This window comes from Narcine bancroftii, chromosome 11, assembly GCF_036971445.1.
Source record: "Narcine bancroftii isolate sNarBan1 chromosome 11, sNarBan1.hap1, whole genome shotgun sequence".
NCBI lineage: Eukaryota > Metazoa > Chordata > Chondrichthyes > Torpediniformes > Narcinidae > Narcine > Narcine bancroftii.
The window spans coordinates 15,029,727-15,052,390 of record NC_091479.1 but is presented as its reverse complement, the minus strand read 5'-3'; the positions used below and the strand labels follow the sequence as shown (position 1 = coordinate 15,052,390).

General features: G+C 43.4%; 1 long non-coding RNA gene across 1 annotated transcript in view; it reads left to right on the top strand.

Annotated features, from left to right (window-relative positions):
* The first annotated feature begins 7,244 nt into the window (after positions 1-7,244).
* Positions 7,245-22,664, top strand: part of LOC138745546 (uncharacterized) — a 32,623-nt gene continuing 17,203 nt past the window's right edge. Inside the window, exon 1 of the long non-coding RNA XR_011346331.1 lies at positions 7,245-7,409. This is a non-coding gene — a long non-coding RNA (uncharacterized lncRNA). The remainder of the gene's footprint in view (positions 7,410-22,664) is intronic.

Sequence of the window (22,664 nt, the reverse complement as noted above, 5' to 3'; positions counted from 1 at the left end):
GTGTGTAGCTGAAAAACCCCGACCATTACAGTCTGTGCCCAATACTCATGGAGGAAAAATCCCCCCAAAACCCAGGTCAGTCAGTCAGTCCAAAAAACACCGTCCACAGAAATCAATCTCAAAGTTCAATGTCCAAGTTCAGTTCTTCAATTTATAACAAAGGACGTCGTATTGAATGTTGGAGAGAGAAATGACTAATGATGCATTGCACTCAACTTACAAATCCTCACTTATGAGGCATGTGCATTTCACACAGCTCTTCAGCTGCCCTCTGCTGCTCCAACTGCCGCTCTCTGCTTCACAAGTGGATTCGCCCTTTGTCCTCCAAAGTTGCAAGCCGTCGGCGAGTCAGCACTCAGCTGAACCACAAGTTGCACAGAGTTCTTAGAAGAAATTCTTTATGATGACAGTCCACATTCAATTAGAACCATTTCAGATTTCTCAAGACAATGGGAAGTAAAGACGGAGTTGATGGACAGACAGGGGGTGTTGGTTAGCAAGATGACCTGAGGTGTGTTCGCAAGCCTCTGCAGTTTCTTGCGGTCTTGGGCAGAACTGTTCCCATCCTGAGATTTGGTGAAACCAGGCAGGACACTTTTGAGGAATATAAGAAATAGCAGCAGGAGTTGGCCATCCGGCCCATCGATCATCGACTCATCTCCACCGACCTGCCTTTTTCCTTTAATTCCCCTACGATGTAAAAATATATACAACCTTCCCCAGATTCACCACCCTCTGGGAAAAGCAGTTCCTCTTCAGATCCTTCCTAAATCTATTCCCTTGAATATTGAGGTTATTTCTTGTCTCCTCCACCAATGGAAACCACTTAGCTACCTCAATCTCATTTATTCCTTTCATAATTTCATACTTTTCTATAAGATCCCTTCTCATTCTTCTAAATTCCAGTGAGAACAGTCCCCGATGACTCAATCTCTCCTCAGAGGCTAAGTCCCCTCATCTCTTGAATAAATCTGGTGATGCATCTGTATATTTTTTTAAAAAAAAGTGCTAAAAGCCATAACGTATCAAAGGACACAGTCAAATTCCATTTTGAAGTTACTTCCAGGCAGTGCATTGCAGGTCACCAAAGAGTAGGGAGAACATTTATGTTCAGTCATGGCTTTAAATATTCCTCATTGCCATGCAAGAAAAGATAATCCAATGATCACTCAACTAATGATCCAATCACGTGGTGTGCAGAATCAATTCGTCCTGAATTGTCACTGAGGTGAAGTGACATGGAAGGTTTCTTGCACAGAAAGCTTCATCCACTTAGTTCCAGTGCCAGTGGACACAGACTCCAGGTTCAGGCTGCATTCACATCACTGATTTTTTTTTAATGTGGGCCAGTGCCATCCAAATACACCTATCCAGGTGTAGACAAGTCCTAGAAACCAGCAGAGCTCTCAAGGACCCCTGTTGTTCATTCCCTTCAACCTGTTACCCTAGACCTTTTTCTTTCCATTCAGCCAGCATTTGAACATCCAGCAGTATTTCTGGTGAGTGCGTGACGCATCATTTGCGGGAGCGGGATTTCCTCCTTAAATCGCTGGGATGGGTCAATCCCCCTGCGATTTGAAAGATGCTTCCAGGGACCTTTGCCTCAGTTATCGCACCGGGGACCCAGGAGGGCTACCCAGGTGCTGCAGTTTAAAAGGGGCTAGAGAGAAAGGGAATGAGTTTAAAAATCAGAAGGTCCAATTGAGAGAGACATGATGTGAGATGTGTCTCAGAGGAGTATAATTTTTTGGAATTCTTTTCATCAAAGTCTTTGAATAGCTGAGGCGGAGGAAGACTAATTCTTCAAGAAGCAGTGGGGTGAAAGGATACCTCAGGTATATGGGAGTACCATCATTTTGAATCAAAGAGTATTCTCGGACACAAGAATCTAGTGTGGTGACTCTGTCTACCCGCCACTGCCACCCCTCATTCCTGCTGGCATGACTCAATAAAGACTGCGTTTTGGACTTTGTGGTTTGTTACTGTACTGAAGCACGACTATAACATTCCCCCCCCCCCCCCCTCGTGCCCGTGTTTGCTCTTCATTTATACGACAATATAATCGTGTTCATTTCCTGGCTGTTTAAAATCATAGGCCTCACAAGACTGGTTAACATGGACAATGGAAAACCTGCCAACTATTTCTTTTTATATTAATAAATGGCAGAACTTTAAAAAAAAAAGTTCTACTAAAATACGAAAGTCTGCAGGTGACGTGATTGAAGTAAAGACACAACGCTGGAGAAATTCAGCAGGTCAAACAGGGTACTTTAGATCGCAAAGGTAAAGATGCATAATTCATCGTACCTTGAGGAAGTGTTTTTGGGCTTGCGTGAGGTATGATGAATTATGCATCTTTTGCGAGCTAAAGTACGTTGGTCCTGTGTTTTTTGACTTTTATTAAATGGTCTTCATAAGGTCGACTGTTCTTTATCCCCCACCTTCCCCCCCCCCCCCCCCCACTGTTTCTGCTCAATTCACTGAATTCCTCTAGCAAATTATCTTTTGGCTTCAGATCCCAGAACTGGCGGCCTCAGGTGAGCCTGAAGGCACAACGAACTAAAAGGTGCGTGAGATTCGAACGCCAGTCCCAAACACCATAAGGACAGTGTGAGATTCAAACCCCGGTCCCAAACACCATACAGACAGCGTGAGATTTGAACCCCGGTCCAAAACTCCACCCAGACAGCGCGAGATTCGAACCCCGGTCCCAAACTCCACCCAGACAGCACGAGACTCGAACCCTGGTCCCAAACTTCATTCAGACAGCACGAGATTTGAACCCCGGTCCCAAACTCCACCCAGACAGCGCGAGATTCGAACCTCGGTCCCAAACTCCACCCAGACAGCACGAGACTCGAACCCTGGTCCCAAACTCCATTCAGACAGCGCGAGATTCGAACCCCAGTCCCAAACTCCACCCAGACAGCGCGAGATTCGAACTCCGGTCCCAAACTCCACCCAGACAGCACGAGACTCGAACCCTGGTCCCAAACTCCATTCAGACAGCGTGAGATTCGAACCCCAGTCCCAAACTCCACCCAGACAGCGCGAGATTCAAACTCCGGTCCCAAACTCCACCCAGACAGCACGAGACTCGAACCCTGGTCCCAAACTCCATACGGACAGTGTGAGATTCAAACCCCGGTTCCAAACACCATACAGACAGCGTGAGATTCGAACCCCGGTCCCAAACTCCACCCAGATAGCGCGAGACTTGAACCCCAGTCCCAAACTCCACCCAGACAGCGCGAGATTCGAACCCCGGTCCCAAACTCCACCCAGACAGCACGAGACTCGAACCCCAGTCCCAAACTCCACCCAGACAGCGCGAGTTTCGAACCCCGGTCCCAAACTCCACCCAGACAGCACGAGACTCGAACCCCAGTCCCAAACTCCACCCAGACAGCGTGAGATTCGAACCCCGGCCCCAGTCATTGGCATTGTGAAGGCATTGTCCCAACCATGCTGCCCTTTTTACCCAATTCATTACAGATTTGACCTCATCCTTTCATAAACGGGGTACTGCATGTAAGTGGATATCCCACTGAAAATATATAGACCTGCTGCGTTGCATTTCAAATTAGTTAAAGTTTATTCACATTATTTTCCTCTAATTGCCTTTGAAGCGAGCAGGGGCACATCGGAAAGTTTTATCCGTCAAATGACTGAACAACCTCCTCTCAAGAAGTTAAACACACAAGAAGCTCATTTGAATTCTGGAGTTGTAATTAATTAGCTTATTGAAAGGCAAACAATGTAGGATCTTTGTGGGCCACAGCTTGCACCAACACATCAAATATTAAATATCTGGCTGACAACTAATAAGTGATAACAAATGACATTTGGAATGAAACTTGTAGAATCGCAAATTATTTGTGCATTAAAGATTGCTTCACAACCATTTGAATCCCACCAGTGTTCTCAGTGAAGTCTGAATAGTTAATCTTTATTAAAGTATGGGACTAATGGATGTTATTGGACATCAGTCCTCTGTCCCATGTTTGCTCTTTAGTTGCCTAACAAGACGAAGGAGGAGATCATGGATTTCAGGGGGACCAGGAATGACCACTTTCCACGACGCATCAATAACTCAGTAGTGGAGAGCACCAAGTTCCTTGGAGTTAACTAGTGACCCATCATGGACACTCACCCATCTCCTCACTTGTCTGGAAGGCCGCCACAGTGACTGCACTTTCTGAGAAGACTGAAGCGGGCCAACGTTCTGTGGGAGCTCTATTCTGGCCGGCTGCATCACAGTGAGGTACGATGGCAGCAGAGAAATGGATCAGAGATCAATCTACGGGACCATCAGAGTGGAAGAAAAGATTACTGGAGTCTGTCTTTCTCCCCCCCCACCCCATTGATATGATCTACTGAGAACGTTGTCTGAAGAAGGCACGCAAAATCATTCCACCCCACACACAGAATCTTTTGGCCGCTCCCGTCGGGGGAGAGATACAGAGCCAGCTTCACCAGGCTGAGGAACTGCTTCTTCCCACGGGCGGTGAGAACGTTGAACGACAAAGGAACTGCTCCCACTAACCATCCAGGACTCATGAAACAATAGTTATTTATTTGTACATGTGAATACTGGTCCTGCATATGTATTGTTTGTCTGTATGTGTGTTATGTCTGGTTTTGTGTCTGTGTGTTTTGCACCGAGGTCCGGAGAACGCTGTTTCGTCGGGTTGAACAGTACTTGTACAATCACATGACAATAAACTTGTCTTGGTGTAATACAGATTCTCCCCAACTTACGACCATCGATACGTACCACTGTATAAAGAAAAAAATATGTAAATTCTGTGGAAAAATAGCACCTATGACAGGGAGAGCTGGCCTTGATGGCCACCATGTTCTATTGAACAAACGATAAAACAGACACAATGAATTTCTGACTTGTGTCCATTTTGAGATACGACCGGACCGTCAGAACGGAGCTCGGACGTGTGTCGGGGACTACCTGCGCAATGAGGCCTAATTTCTGGCTGTTTCAAAGCACTAGCACCAGTAAACATTGAAATGCAACGTGGAGCAGAGGGGAACTTTGCACAGAGGACAGCACAGGAACAGGCCCTTCAGCCCATCATGTCTGTGCTGAACAAGGAGCAAATGAAACTAAAATACTGCTGCTTGCACGTAATACATAACCCCTCTATTCTCTGCATCTTCGTGCTTGCCTGGATGTTTCCTGAGCTCTGTATCTGCTTGAGGTGCTCCAAAGCAAACACGAACGTGGTTGCAAAAGCAAACTTTACTCACTTTGCAACATAGCAAGGAGCTTGAACAGCTACCTTACTCCCAAAGAGACTTGCCTCGTGGCGAACAACGTCACTTAATTTATCAATTCTTATCTCTAGTCTCTGGATCATTCAAAGGGACCGGTAGCATCACTAGGGTTGATGTCACCCAGTGCAGTAACTCATGGTGTCCCGTTTCACCCCCCCCCCCCACCAATGGACCTCCTCCCGTACCAGACCATAAAGAATCCTTAGTAATGTTCTTTGCACTAACGTTACTTGTAAATCGTAATTCCCGTATATCACTGAATGTAACGGCAATAAACAACTAGCAAAATTAAAATTACACCTTTAGATTACAATATCATACGCCCAGCCTAAATGCATTTACCTAGTTTCATGTGGTTAAAGCGAAAAAATTTTTCCTTTAATTACTACTTCATTCTCAAAAAAGTTATTGATCTCGGTTCACAAATACTAATGGCCACGATATTGTAGCTAAAACACCAGAATATATGGCAAAAGCAGCGACTATAAAAACACCAGAAACAAGGAAAACAACATGTCAAATCACCTTGCTTGCATGGTAAAGATGAGATAGTGTTTCTCCAGGACCATGGAGCATATTTACATAAATATGTTAGAATAGAGGTTAAGTACATGAAAATATTAAGATGTGTACAGTAAAGGTCCACAGTACCCTATCCAGATAGAGAATTCAGGATCCCGTTGACTTGGCAGGAAAATACTGTTGCTCTATCTGGACGTAAAGGCCCGAGTGCTACGGTACCTCCTACCAGTTTGCAGAAGGGAGAACAGTTTACGTGAGGGGTGTGTGGAGTCCTTCACAATGTTTATTGCCTTTCAGCTGCTTGTAGAGCGCGCGTAATAATGACACCTCTGACCAGAGCGTATTAGAAGGTTCAAAAAGTAAATTAGCATCGAGTTTTAGCCTTCTAGGTGTGTTGATACATGTAAGCTGGGCTTACAAAAAAAATGTTTGTTGTTATAACTAACCATGGATATTTTTATAAAATATAATAAAATTTCTGCTGAAACACTGTTCAAAAATTTTATAGACAGTCATTTTGGTGCCACCCCCTCTGATGGTGTCACCCGGTGTGGTCCGCACCACCCAAGTGATGCCAGTGGAAGGGACAGCTCATTATAAGTACATATTCGTTAATGTTCTCTCAGGATTCGTCATTTCGTCTCACATGGCTCACCAAAGCTTCTCATCAGTGTCTGAGTTTGTAACAAGAAAGGAAAGCACATCAAAGCCACGGCCCATCCCAGTTACCATTTTCCTTTTAAAACTTATATTTTCATTATATTCTAAAACAGAGGTTCTCAACCTTTTTCTTTCCACTCACTTGCCACTTCAAGTAATCCCTATGCCATCGGTGCTCTATGATTAGTAAGGGTTTGCTTAAGGTGGGATGTGGGAAGAAAAAGGTTGAAAACCACTGTTTTAATTGTCCCTCATTGACTCGTTATGTGCACGGTTTCAGAACTCCAAAGGGAATGGGTCAATTACCATTTTTTTCTCAAGCAGTGATTCTCAACCTTCCCTTCCCACCCTCACACCACCTTAAGCAATCCCTTACTCATCACAGAGCACCGATGTCCTAGGGATTCCTTAAAGTGGGATGTGAGTTTAGGACAGCGGTTCTCAACCCTTTTCTTCCCACTCACATCCCACCTTAAGCAATCCCTCACTAATCACAGAACACAGACGGCCTAGGGATTACCTAAAGTGGGATGTGAGCGGGAAGAAAAAGGTTGAGACCCACTGGTTTAGGGGGCAGTTTAAAAAAACCCCACTGCTACAGAGGCTACTTGATCTGTCGGGCTTCTCCAGCACTGCACCCTACATGCAAATTTTTCGCCTGCATGGAAAATTTCAGACCACCTTGTCACAATTAATGATGTAAATGTGACAATGGGCTGATCTACTTTGCGCAGAGGTATATTTTATTTGAGTTTTGCTGAAAACTTGAGCGCGTTGGAGTCTCAGCTCAGACCAGTCACTCGGGTGCATGCGAGTCGGATAAAAGTGATTGGTTAGTCGTGAAGAAGGAACAAGCCAATGTGATAACAGTTCCCTGCCTTCTGAGCATGTGCATTGTTGAGGAGTTCCCAATGGTCCCCATCAAGTGTTCTGTGGTATGTTGACTGGCCTCCAGTTAGATGAGTTTGTCAGGTTGATTTTTTTTTCCCTTGAAGTATGATAGCTTAAAAACTGTTGAAGTGAAAAATGCTTTTGACCCTAAGAATGTAAAGAAATCCACAAATTTGCTGTCATATTGAAAACAGTCACAACACTCGACTTTTTTCATTGATAGTGAAACTTTGGAAGCTGTGATTAAATAAAATCTGGTCTTAAATGTTAAAGAAAACTCTCAAGATGATTTTTGGATATGTTGTGGTCCAAGACGAAAGAGTTGCTGATCCAGATATTGGAAAAAATATAGTAATTTAAATGTTACATTTTAAAATTATTCTTACATTTGGTCTTATTGCTCCGTAATAGGCCTTTTCGGCCCATGACACTGTACTGCCCAATTGACCTGAGCATGCCACGTGACCAGGAATGTGGCTGATGCACTGGCAGGTGGAATTAGTTTAAGCTGGTGTTGCAATTGGCCCAGACTTGGTAGGCTAAAGGGCCCTTTCTTGTTCTATGTTCCTGTGCCTGCCACATTGACCACCGCCAGTGGGCTGATCTCGCCTCCAACTGTGCATCTTGGTGCCTCACAGTTCGGCGGACAGCAACCTCCTTTGAAGAAGACCGCAGAGCCCACCTCACTGTCAAAAGACAAAGGAGGAAAAACCCAACACCCAACCCCCAACCAACCAATTTTCCCCTGCAACCGCTGCAACCGTGTCTGCCTGTCCTGCATCGGACTTGTCAGCCACAAACGAGCCTGCAGCTGACGTGGACATTTACCCCCTCCATAAATCTTCATCCGCGAAGCCAAGCCAAAGAAGAATCCTGGAATGGAACCTGGTCCTTTTCTACATCAGAGAGACTGGGCGCAGATTGGGAGATCGCTTCGCTGAACACCTTTGCTCTGTCCGCACCAGGGACAGACACCTCCCAGTAACCAGCCAATTCAGTTCTGTTTCTGTGTCACACTGGCGTCTTACCACAGCCTCATGTGCTATTCCACCAAGACCACCCAAAAATTGGAGGAACAACACCTGGGAACTCTCCAACCAGATGGCATTAACATGGACTTTTCTGGTTTCTGCTAACCTGCTCTCCTCTTTTCCCTTCCCCTGTACAGCTCTTTTCTCCTCCACCCCCTTCACCTGGCCATCCCTCCTCTTCTTGATTGCTGCTGTCCCTTCTTCACCTCTCACCTCCTGTCTTCTCCACCCTTCCCCTGCCCCCCACTATTCTTTTGTTTGGACATCTGCCAACATTTGATGAAGGGTTCAAGCCTGAAACATTGGTTATGTATTTTTAACTTTTGCGATATAAAGGGCACTATTTGACCTGCTGAGTTTACCAGCATTGTGTGTTTTTACTTAAAGCACAGTGTCTACAGCTTTTCATGTTTTATTTTTTAAGAATTGATACTTGGTTTCATGTTGTTAGTTGCATTTCACTGACAGAAAATGTACAAGTAATGTAGGATACCGTAAGTGCTGTGTAAGGGATTAATTTAAGGTGGTGTTTGAGTGGGAGAAAAAAGATTTGAGACCCACTGTAGATGTTCTTGACGGTGGGGAGGGTTTTGCCTGTGATCTCCTGGGCTGTGCCCACTACCTTTTGCAGGGCATTATGCTCAGGGGTATTGATGTCCCCATAGCAGACCGTGATGCAGCTGGTCAGCACACTTTCCACCGCACCTCCTGTGGAAATTTGCCACGGTTTCTGTCGTCCGACCAAACCTGGGTTTAGTATGGTATCTGGCCCAATGTAAATGATCTCTGCTTTGCAGTTGAGAGCGAGATTCTGGGGTGAGCCAGGGAGAATTAAAACATGGGATTGAGGTAGGATTGGTGCAAATAAGTGGTTGGCAAGGGGCCTGATAGGCTGAAGGGCCTGTTTCTGTGCTGTTGACACAATACCCTCCTGGGCCTTCGAATGCACTGATTGTCTGAATGTGCATGGAGGGTTTCAAGCACATATGAACCTTCCAGATCCTGAAAGGACCGGGAATTTTGCCTCTGTACACATTCCACATTGCACTACCTCTGTTGAAAGCACCAAATGGCATGAAAGCCGTCCTTCATGCAATATGTGGAACTGATTCTTTCTGATTACAAACAGTAGTTTGCAAGGATTTAAAATTCACACGGGATTTTAAACCCTCTGAGCAAGAATCAATAGTCATTTAATTTTTATTGGCCTACGTACAAGTTGAGTGTTAGGGTGGTTTAAAATTTTTCAATGATAATAATTCCTATTTTCTCTGCATGGACAACAGTAAATGTGGATTGCAAACATGCAGCTTGTTAACAAATGTTGATCATTAAATTACATTTAAATATAGAAATTTTTAAATGTTTACATTTAAATTTTAAATGTTTTAGATTTAAATTTAATTTAAAAAATAATTTAGATCCACTGCATAGTAACAGGCCCTTCTGGCCCACCAGCCCATAGACTCCAATTAACCAAACATTTTTTAAAAGATGGGAGGAATCTGATGCAAACCATGTAAAGAACGTGCAAACACCTGACAGACAGCGCCAGGTTGCTGGAGATGTAACGGCATTAAATAAAAAAAATTCCATCCATTTGGATGTCCTATTAGAACAAGACAAGGGGGAAAACCGAGGACATGGTACCATGCCAAAGGGGATGGAGTGAAGGATTTTGATTTATTTTATTCTGACGTTCTGAAGCAGATTATTGTGAGAGAGAATGCATCCTGCTAATCATCCAATCGATGGGACATGATGTTTTCTGAGACCAAACACTCTAAGGGCTGCAGGCAGAGTTCTGATAAATTGTGCCTTTAACACTGCAGCTGTATGAGATCCGAGACCCCACTTGGAATATTGTCTTCTGTCCTGGTCCCCTCATTACAGGAACCATGTGGATGTTTTCGAGAGGGTGCAGAGGAGATGTTGCCTGGATTGGAGAGCAAGCCTTTTATGAGGATAGGCTTTGAACTGGAAGATAAGAGGTGACATGATAGATAAGATAATGAAAGGCATTGATGGTGTAGAATATCGATCATAGAACAGTACAGGCCCTTCAGCCCACAATGTGATGCCGGCCCATATATTCCTTTTTTTTAAATACTAAACCGTCCATTCCCCGCAATCCTCCATTTTTCTTGGTGACCAGAAAAGAAAACAATACTCAAGTGTGGTCTCACCAGAGATTTGTAGGGTTACCACATGGATGGCCCGAGGTGTTTTTTTCCCCCAGGTCTGAAATGTCTAACATGAGGGGGCATAATTATGAGGCTGGGACAATGGGATTTGTTTTTCTTTTCAATCTTTTTTACTGAGTTTCAGGTTAATAAACAACTATAATTGAAAGTGATCAGGACTGCATTAATAACTGTTAACGTACACAGACACCGACTTACATGTAAACTGAACCTTCCCAACCTCTTAAAAGCCAAACATGAAAAGAATCAAATTTTATTACAAAAATATCCCCACCCCCCAATTTAAAAAAAAAAAAGAGAGAAAACAAAAGTTTGGGCTCCTATATCTCACCGGTTAATTATTTTGTCATTAACTCCGCTCCTCCACATTCAAATAAAAGTTGAGGATTTGGAAAGGATCAACTTGCATTATATGAAAATGTTGAATAAATGGTCTCCATGTTTCTTCATATTTAACCAAAGGGTCAACATTACCACTTCTGATTTTTTGTCCTCAAAGTTTAAACATGCTATAGTTTGGGAAAACCATTGAAAGGTGGTTTAGGATCTTTCCGGTTAAATAAAATGGATCTCCTGGCTATTAAAGTAGCAAATGCAAACATGGGACAAGCTGAAGCAGACCGGTGGCCAGAGTCCAAAACTGGTCGTCCAAAGAGTGCAGTAATAGGATGAGGTTGTAGGTCAATGAACGAAACTGCTGAAATAATATCAAACATATCTTTCTGATTTTTTTTTTCAAGGAAGGGCAGGACCAAATCGTGTGTCAGGGAAGCCACCTCAGAACATCTGTTACAGATAGGGGTTTGTATGGGAGTAAAAATGAGCTAGCTTATCCTTCGACTTCTCCTTCACCTTAAACTGTATCAGAGAGTGTCGAGCACGTATTGAAGAAGTGTTAACTATTTGGAGAATTTTCTCTCGTGTCTCTATAGGTAAGGGTATCTGAAGTTTTCTTTCCTAATCATAATTTTATCAGATATCACTGGTTCCATATTCAGAATCAAATCATAAATTGATGCTATTAAGCTCTTCTGAAAGGGGTTTGAACATAAAATTTTATCAGTAACCTCAGTCTGATGTGGTTTTGGAAAAGTAGATAAAGTGACATGTGGTTTATATAAATATTTTTACTGTGACGCTACAGCAAAACAACAAAATTCATGACCTGTTCATGACAATAAATTCTGATTCTGAATGCGCTGCCAGCAATGATACTGGAGGCTGGGACAATGGGATCTTTCAAGAGACCATTAGATGGGAACCGGAAACTGATGAAAAATGGAGGGTTTTACAATTGGGGTGGCACAACACTGTGGTTGAGGACAACTGCTGTAGATGTTTTCTGTGGTGGGGAGGGTTCTGACTGTGATGTCCGAGGATGTGTCCACTACCTTTTTCAGGGCTTCACGCTCAGAGGTATTGGTACCCACTTACCACATTCTGATGCAGCTGGTCAGCACGCTTTCCACCAGAGAAATTCACCAGGGTTTCCAATGTCATGCCAAACTTGGGTTTGCTATGACAGCTACACCTGCGCTGTAGATTTCTATGTTCTATTTAAATTTAGACATACAGCACTGTGAGTCTGTGCCCAATTTAACCCGGGAAAAAAACCCAGAGTCCCAGGGGGGTTGGGGTTGGCGGTGGGGGGGACACCCACGCAGATACGGGGAGAACATACAAATTCCTTACACACTGCGCCGGATTCGAACCAAGGCCTGGTCCCAATTGCTGGTGTTGCGCCAACCACGCAGTGATCCCTTTCTGTCAGTGCACCTTTGATAATGTCTTTTTCTGTGTCCCGAGTTCCCCACTTCCGTGCATGTTGCTTGTTTTATTGCTATCAGTCAATGTGGAAGAGGTGGAGTGGTTGAGATGTCCAAGGTGCAGATCCTCTTCAGTTTGGTCTCAGCTGCTCCTCGTTGGGGGGCATGGGAGAGAGGGAAGCATATCAGCCAATGGCAGGAGCTAGAGTTAATGATCTAGAGAGCTCATTTTGAATCACAACATGGCAACTGGTGAACTTGCATTCACTTAAATTTTGGAGTAAAAAGCTACAATCAGTAATAATGTGGAACAGAATTCACTTCTGATTCCAATGAAAGAAACTTTAATGTTGCCTGGCTTATACGATCAGCCATGATCGTATTGAATGGCGGAACAGGCTTGATGGGCCATTTTTGGCCTCCTCCTGTTCCTACTTCCTATGTTCCTATACACAGGCTGACCCCAGGTTACAAACAAGATTCCTAAGTTTAATTTGTAGGTAAGTCGGAACAGGTACATTTAGCATCAGTTAGTCAAATGTTAGTATATATTTTATCTTTCTATGCAAGTTTGTTTCACCTATATGCTGCTTTGGTGGCAGTGTTTCAGTTATGGGGAGAGACTGAAGGAGTGTGAGGTGATGTTGCAGCTCTAAATCTCTGATGAGACTTCACTTGGAGTATCGTGTTCAGTTCCGATCACCTCATTACAGGAAGGGCGTACAGCAGTGATTCTCAGCCTTCCCCCTTCCCACTCTCATCCCAGCTTAAGAATCCCTTACTAATCACAGCACTGATGGCACAGGGAATACTTAAAGTGGAATGTAAGTTTAGGACAGTGGTTCTCAACCTTTTTCTTTCCATTCACATACCACTTTAAGTATCCCTGAGTCATCGGTGCTCTGTGATTAGTCAGGGATTACTTAAAGTGGTATATGGATGGAAAGAGAAAGGTTGAGAATCAGTGGTGTAGAAGCTCTGGAGAAGGTACAGAGGAAATTTACCAGGATGTTGGAGGGGAGAATATGTCTTGTGAGGCAAAATTAACAGAGCTAAGGCTTTTCTCTTTGCAGTGAAGAAGGATGAGAGGTGACTTGATAGCGATCTACAATATTCTGAGAGGCATAGATAAGGTAGACACTCAGCACCATTTTCCCAGGGAGGGAGTAGCAAACACCAGAGGACATTTGTACAAAGTGAAGGAAGGTGAGTTTAGGGGAGATGTCAGGGGTAAACGTTTTTTTTTAGAGAGAGTTATGGGTGCCTGGAATGCCTTGCCGGGGTGGTGATGGAGGCTGGGACAATCAGGGCATTTAAAGGATCCTTAGACATTAATTTAAAACAAAAGACTGCTACGAGGTAGGAAGTGCTTAGTTTTTTTTTGGTTAGGTATCTATGGTTAGCACAACATAGAGGGCTGAAGGCCCTGTGATGTTTTGGGCTGTTTTCGCTGGAGGAGAGGGAGGGAAGAGAAGACATGATTGAGGTGTAAAATTAGGTGTCAGACAGCCATAAAATTTTCCCCATCTTAGAGTTGGATAAAGCTATAGAGTCAAGGTAATGAGTGAGAGATTTGGAAGGAATCTGAGTCATTTAAGTACGACTGAGAGAATGGTGAAGATCATTGGTGTTGACAGTATTGAAGTAGTATTTGGATGTATACTTGAATCACTGGGGGCAGACAGTTGGGGTCAAATGCTGGAAGAAGTGATTTCCCCACCCCTCTTTTTCTCCCCCCCCCCCCACCATTTTGTCCGGACGCCTGCCCACATTTTATTTATGCCTTGATGAAGGGCTCAAGCCCAAACTGTTGGTTATGTACCTTTGCTATTTAAACTATACTATCTGACCTGATGAGTTTCTCAAACATTGTGTTCTTCCTTCAACCACGGTGTCTGCAGACTTTCAAGTTTTACTGCTGTCTCTAAGGAGTTTGTACGTTCTCACGGTTTCCTCCGGGTGTTCCAGTTTCCTTCCACCCTTCAAAACATACAGGGATTGTAGGCTAATTGGGCGGCACGGGGTTGAGGGCCGGTTACCTTGCTGTATGGAACATTGAACAATACGGCACCGTACAGGCCCTTTGGCCCTTGATTTTGTGCCAACCTATAAATTCCTAACAAAACAAAAGCTAAGCACTTCCAACTTCATAACCCTCTATTTTTAATTCACCCGTGTGCCTGTCGTAGAGTCTGTTAAATGCCCCTACTGTTTCAGCCTCCACCACCATCCCTGGCAAGGCATTCTAGGCACCCACAACTTTTTTTAAAAAAAGTCCTTGATGTCACTCCTAAACTTCCCTCCCTTCACTCTGTGGAGATGTACATGTTTGCTATTCCTGCCCCCTGGGAAAAAGGCGCTGACTGTCCACCCTATCTATGCCTCTCAGAATCATGTCTGAACGTTTTTGTTTAGAGAGAGTTATGGGTGCCTGGAATGCCTTCTCTAGGCTAATTGGGCGGCACGGGGTTGAGGGCCTTCTCTCTTCCTCCTTTGCTCCAAAGAGAAAAGTCCCAGCTCTGCTAACCTTGCCTCGAAAGACTTATTTTCCAATCCAGGCAACATCCTGGTAAATCTCCTCTTCCCCCTCTCCATTGCTTCCACATTAATGAGGTGACCAGAACGGATTTAAATACTTATCCAATTCCCTTTTGAAAGCCAGGCTTGATTGTTGCTTCCATTCCCCCTCCAGGGCAATGCATTTCTTCACCTCTGGGGGAAAAAGAATTTTGTAAACTTGTTGCCTCCGAATCTTTTTCTCCAGCCTCATGAATAGGAAGCTGAAAGCTTCCACTTCGATATCGTCTATTGTTCCCGAAAACTTGACCTCTTCGAGAAGCAATTCTGTGAGCAAGTTAGTTTTTTTTTAAAATTTGGATCTCTGCTCTTGGCCCTCCAAAGTAATGATGGTTGCAATGCTAAACAAGAGATAGATGTAAAAGAAGCAAGACTTGATGTTGTATTCAGATAACATGAGCAATGTATTTAATTATGAAGGCTAATGTTGCTTTCCCTTATAAAATCACTTAAAAGCGAAATCACTTTACGGTTTTTAAGATTATATCATTTCTTACTGATGTTGCATCATCACATAATATTTCCCCAAGCGGTCTTCAGTAAAAGGATATTCAGAGTCCTGTACAAAATTAAATCTGTAAGCTTTTCCGCCTTCTCTGAAAGAAAGGGTCAGGCAGCCTTTATGAAGTGGAATTTGTTCATTCTTCTTCTTAGAATTGGTTGATTGATGGAAGGTCGCCTTGGGTATCCACCCGCATGGGGCCCCAGCTATACCTGCCTTGTTGGCAATCCATGAAACAAGCCTACAAGGACCCTTAACTCTTCCTCCGCTACATGGATAGGCTTGGGCCTGAAACGTCAGTAATAGATCTTTACCTTCTCTGGACACTACGATCACCGTGTCCGCAGATTTCTGCCTTACACAATGGCAGCTGTTGCCTGGAAACATTTTTCTCTTGACCCAGAAGATGGCGAGTACATTATCCATTTCTTGGACTGAACCTTTCATCACCATTTGATTTGAACATGGAAGTTATTCCAGTTTTCTTGTCGGTCCCCACAGTTACCTGTGTTTTCAGTTTTTAAAATGTTAACAATACAGCATGGTCAAAGGCCCATGAAACCTGTGCCACCCAATTAACCTACTAACCCCGTATATTTTTGGTGGGGTATGGGACAAAACTGGACCATCTGCGGAAAACCCACGCAGGTCATGGGGAGACCATGCAAGGTCGCTGGCACTGTAGGAGCATTCCGCTAATCATACGTGTCCGCCAATGCTGGCGTTCAAGCTTGAAGTGGTTGGGAGAGCAAGAAGACGGAAGAGTTCACTATGCATACGTACTGGAGAAACTCAGCAGGTCGCGCAGCATCCATAAGAAGTAAAGGGTGACCGACGTTTTGAGCCTGGGCAGACCTGACGGAGGGCCCAGGTTCGAAATATTGTTCGTATGGTTGCTAAGTTTCTCGAGCACATTTGTGTATTGTACTCATCCCCCAGCTTCTGCAAGGCGCTCCTGTTCATCTCAGAGAAGATGGATGTGGTCTCTTTCCGACATGGTGTCACACTGTTCAATTGTGAGCTCTATCTTGAAGAACTTTCCTTGTGGGCTGGTGGGGTATTCCTTCATTATTATGGGTGGAGAATGCTTTGTGACGTCAAAGTGACAACATAGAAATATAAATTGCCTTCTTATCAGCAAAAATAATTGATAATATGGCTCTGTGAGGTTTCCGATCACTTGCATTTCTGGCAAGTTCTTCAGCTTGCATGGAAACAGAATATTTCTTTGTATTGCAACATCCAAGCAGCTAATCTGTTTAATTCTTTATCTTCAATATCAACCTCTCCTCTAACACCTACTTCCTGCAACAATTCATCAGACTGCATTTCTAGTTCTATTGAAAGACGGCCAGGTGTTTATTTTTTGTTTTACAACCTGGAGATGGACAGTGCAGCTCAAAGCTTCAGAACAACCCTGATTCTTTAGGTTATGGAAGATAATAATTGACTTTTTAATGGAATATCTAATTTTTTTCTCAACTTAAAGAAGACATACTATCACTTACACATTGTGTACGTTTAGGTGGAGTATTCTTTTTCCACGTCATCAAAATTACATGTCTGTCTACCAATAAAGTAAAAGATAAAATTTGGTTTTCAGTTGAAGTCAGTAAGACGTCATCTTGAGATGATCTGAATGAAAGGGCAATATTCTAATTTAAACTTGATAATCACCAATAATGTTTGAAAGATATCGCTCCAAACTTTTTCCAAACTAGCGCAAGGCCAGAACATGAACCAAAGAAGCATCAGCAATTTCACCTTTGACAGCTAGAGGATTTATATCGGAGTAAAAATGAGGTAATTTAACTTTAGACATGTGCACTCAATGGACCACTTTAAATTGCAACAAACGTGTCGTGAACAAAAGGAGGTCGTATTAATCAGATTAATCAGGTTTCATCGGAGAATGAAAGCTTCAAATCCTGTCCCCAATCCTTCTTGATTTTAACTAACGAGGCTATCCTTAAATCAAGCAGATTATAATAAATAAAAGATATTAAATCTTTTATGGGAAAGTGGTGAATCAAAAGGTGATTCAAGGATGTTTGCCTCGGGCATTCGCGGAAGATCAGGGACCTGAGATGGAACAAAATGTCTAACGTAAATAGAAGAATGGAATATAGGTGTAGGAGTAGGCCATTTGGCCCTTCAAGCCTATACTACCATTCATTTTGATCATCTACTCGGTACCCATACCCTTCTCCCCATACCCTCTGATCCCCTTGGCCATCAGGGCCAAATCTAACCCTCTTACATATAGATAAGGAACCGGCTTAAAATACCTAAAAAAAAATGTGTTTGGTATGTTAATTTTTTTGAATAGGGACCAAGACCAATAATCTATTTAATCATTTTCAGTGATCACTACTGTCGTTTCCAAACAAATTCATCCGCATTGAGAGGTATAATTTACTGTTTGTTCCCAAATACCCTTGCAAAAAAATGAACTCTCCAGTTTAACTACACTGACTGAATGTTTAGTTCTGGTTATTAAGCCGTGCGCTTTGGAACTCCCAGTTCAATTTTTATTGCATTTGTTTTTCAGTTCGACAAGAAATTATTGTTTTATTTTTCCCAGTGAAATCAACCGCACCATTTGGTCATTAAGTATAATTATATTCCTCGGAGAGCCCAAAAAAGAAATTGAAATTGAAAAGCAGCCTCTCCGCACACTTCATTATTACCAGACTTTTAAATGCGAGTTTATAGAAATCGCCGTAGATTGTTCTCTGAACACTTTGAATACCATTCTTATCTCAATCAGACAGACCAATTCTACAACATATTCAGAGTTTCACAAAAGGGCTCGTTTTGTCGAATTTCACTGAATTAAAAAAAAAATCTGCTTTCAGCATTAAAAACGTTGCATTATTTGTTGCTGCCAAATCAATTGTAATAGAATGGATTTTTCTTTCTTTGGCTTGGCTTCGCGGACGAAGATTTATGGAGGGGTAACGTCCACGTCAGCTGCAGGCTCGTTTGTGGCTGACCAGTCCGATGCGGGACAGGCAGACACGATTGCAGCGGTTGCAAGGGAAAATTGGTTGGTTGGGGTTGGGTGTTGGGTTTTTCCTCCTTTGCCTTTTGTCAGTAGAATGGATTGGAACAGGTTAGATACTCTCATACTCTTCAAGATTAGGTTGTGCATTAGCTGGTGGCAGAGGGACTCAACAACACCAAAACCAATGGGCGTAAAAGATGTCTGCTCAGTGGGTTTCTAATGTCTCGCAAACAAAGCCCATTTCAGAATTTAGTAGAGCAGAATGAAGGCAAACGGCTGGAGGAACTTAGCAGATCAGGTACCATTGTGGAGACAGAGGGTTGTTTGAGACCCTAGCGATTGAACTCCTGTCTCATGCCGGACTGGAGAATAACTTCTTGCCACAGGCTGTGAGACAGATGAATAGTATCCAGTAACCATGGAAATCAATCCCAAATATTTGTATATTTATTTTGATTGTATGATTTCTTTTTATGATTTAATGGCCTGCGTAGCTCTGTCACGGCCCAGGGTTGAAGTCCCTGTTTGGTCATTCACTTACGGGCAGCGCGGTTGGCGTCGTGGTTAGTGCTAGCGATTGGGACCGAACCGTGGTTCGAGTACCGTGCTGTCTGTAAGGAGTTTGCATGTTCTCCCCGTGTCTGCTCCAGGGGCTCCGGTTTCCTCCCACCGTTCGAAAAAGTCCCAGGCGGGGGTGTAGGTTAATGGGGTGTCAATTGGGTGGCATGGCTTCGTGGGCCCAAAACGTCCTGTTACCCTGCTGTGTGCCTAAATTTTAAAAAATTAAATTGTGTATGTGTGTGCACCATAGTCTGGAGATGTGCTTTTTCATCAGATTTATATGTGTAATCAAAATAATAAACTTGAACTGATAATATTATATACAGTATCTGTTGAAAGGGTTCGGGCCTGAAACATCGGTAATATATTTTTTGCCTTTTATGGACGCTATGAGACCTGTTGAGTGTCTCCAGCCTTCTGTGTTTCACTCCAAGTGCTGATATTGGACTACCCTTGGCTCGGAGTGGGGGAAACTCTGAGAACAAACCACCCAGGGCCCATGGCTGAGAGTTTGTTCTGGTGAATCACTGACAAATTTGGCTGCAAATGGTGAATGGCGATACACGAAGGGCATTGAAATGGCAGGGGAGTGGGGAAAATTGAATGTAAAATTTGTGTGGGCTGATAGAACCACTAATAAAATAACAGACCACCACAGGGTGCATTTTTAAACTGATGAAATTCACTATCAGTGAGCAGCAAGACTTGATCAATACATTTCTCCATTTGTTGTTAAATCGGTATTCTGTAGACTGTATGTATCCCAATGAAAGTCTTGAATAAACCCAACCAATAGTACACCACACCATTAGAATGCAGCCATTCTCAAAGGGGCCTCAAGAACCCCCTTTGGGCCTTGTTTCCTAAATTCTTTGGGGTTTTTTTTGTCGTCTGTAGGAAAGAAATACGCAAGAAACCAAAACTTGAAAGCCTCACAGGGAAGGGGGCCCATAAACATTTGAGCAGAATCTTAAAGGAACCACAGCCAAAAAAAAAAGGTTGAGAATGGCTGGTCTAACATGTCAGAACTGGAGTGTGATGGCGCCCATGTCTACAGCTCTATTTACCAGCTGCTTTTTCAGTCTCAACCTCTGCTAAATACTGAGACTCTGCCGCAATATTAGGGCTGCCACCTCTTGCCTGAGGAGTGGAGATTACATTGGCACATTCAGGTGAACGTAAAAGACCGGTTACTTGGTGCTAATTCTGGTACTCTCTTCACAGAAACGAAGTGTTTCTTGCAAACTTCTTTTTAAACATTCCCAGCAGGTGCAGACAACACCTGAAAGATTTCTTCGCTGTTTCAGAGTGACTCATTTGGATGGAATGTGTTGGGGCTGTAATATTTTTAAACCATATTTATGGTTGTAATTGGTGATGCCAGTGTTTATTGGTCGTCCCCAATTATATCCCAGCTGAGGTGACAGTGAGATTTTATCACTTTTGTCGGTCTGGAGCCACAAATCGGACAAAGACGACAGATTTCAACCCCTGAAGGACATTAATGGCCGTTAGTTGAAATCTCCAGGTGCTGTGGTGGGACTTGTGCTCCTTTTTGGCTCTGAATTCCAGCTGTCAATCTTTTGCTGCGCTAACACATTTCCAACAGGGGACTGAGCATGTCCACCTCCCTGATTGGATAGAATTTTGTGGTGAAAACGCTATACTGAGAAGACTTGGAATATTAAGACAAATGCTGACAAATTAGATAGTTTCTCTGCAATGAATACAATATTGCTTTACATCCATGTTACGCAAGTAATTTTTTGAGCATTATTTTAACGTCATTGCCAACTCTCAAGATCCAAAGCCCTTGAATAAGTGAAAGTGACCCAGAGTCCTGGACGAGCAATGGAGAGGCCTGGGTTAAAATCCCACAACACCAGCTGTAAAATTACGATTAACAAGTACAGCTTGTTATTGGTAACCATGATCACTGAAGTTCTGGGTTGCCATTTTTAAAAAGATCTTGCAATTGTATAGGGGTTTTTTTTTTAATGACCTCAGAATATCCTATGTGCTTAACTTCCAATGGAGTAAAACAGAAAAGCCTGCAGACGCTGTGGTTGGAGTCAAAACACAATGCTGTTGAAACTCAGCAGGTCGAAGAGTGTCCTTCATACAGCAAAGATGACCAGCGTTTCGGGCCTGAGTCTGTCATCAAGGTAGGAGCAAAATATAAGCAGGTGCCTGAATAAAATGGTGGGGGGGGGTGGGGGGGCGGCAGGGAGAGAAGCACAGGCAGGTAGTTATAGCAATTCTATTACCTTTCGCCTTTGATTCCCCTCCCTCCCCCACCCCCCACCATCATTTTGATCGAGCACCTGCCTGCATTTTGCTCATACCTCGTTGAAGGGCTCAGGCCTGAAATATTGGGAGTGTACCGTTTATCTTTGCTGTATAAAGTGCAGTTTGACTTGCTGGGTTTCTCCACATTGTGTTTTTTGCTTCCAATGGCTTGAGACTAATTCAAATCCCATGCTTTCCAGATTGTGAAATAGTTTTGGTTCTCACAGTGTCAAATGGTTAAGAAATCACTTAATCTGTTCATTACATTTTTGTAATGTTTATTGCACTGGTAAGCAATTCTGGCAGCACCCTGATACACAGAAGCAGTCAGACTGACTTCACACTTCACCACAATGCATCCTTTATCAGATCCCTGGGAGACAAAAACATGTTCTCTGTTCAAGCCCTAGGATGTTGTTTGCAAAGTTAACTGGAGCAGAAAGTACACTGCATCTGAAGTCCAGCGAATCAATAAGCCACCAATAATGTTGTGGTTGACCTAACAGAGGGGATGTTTGTGACTGGGAGCCCATTTCCCACACCACCCCACCTCACATTAACTTGGTAACTTGCCTGTTTCTTTTGAAGAATCCTATAGGATTCCTAATTTATACAGTAAAACCCCTGGCATCCAGCACCTATGGGGATTGCTACCTGCTGGATAGGTGAATTTTCCGGTTGCTTGAGATTGCGTGGATTGGCGAACTAACAGCGAGGCGCGCCAATTTTAAACTTCCATATTTTTTACCTATTTATTTTCGGCTGGTTGCTTGAATTCCAGTAAACTGTACTTGGTTCTCGAAATGATCCACACCTTGGCTAATCGATCCAACGTTTCCCCTGGTATTAAAACACACATCCAAGGGCATAATGTGCAAAGCTGCTAGTGATCTGGACTGGGTTTCGAATCCCGCACTGTCTGTAAGGAGTTTGTATGTTCTCCCTCATGTCTGCGGGGGTTACCTCATAACGTACCGGGGAACGTACAAACTCCTTACAGACAGCGCCAGATTTGAACCCAGGTTGCTGGTTCTGTGACAGCGTTGCACTCACCTCTTGTGCTAGCCAGGATTTTATTTTGTTTCACAATCTATTTATTTGCATACAACCTTTTGAGCAGGGCTCCTATCCCACAACCATCAAGGGAGGCTCGAAGATCAAGAATCAGTTTGAAACTACACTTTCCACTTGTGGATGAATTGGATGAGTTGTGAACCACCCTGATGATGTGACTGGGTGTGAATCTCCAACAGAATCTCCTGGAGAACTGGGAAACTCCACATATACACAACCTGAGTACCCAACTGTCGCAGATAAACCATTAAAACTGAAAGATTCCAACACACTTGAGGCTTTGGCACC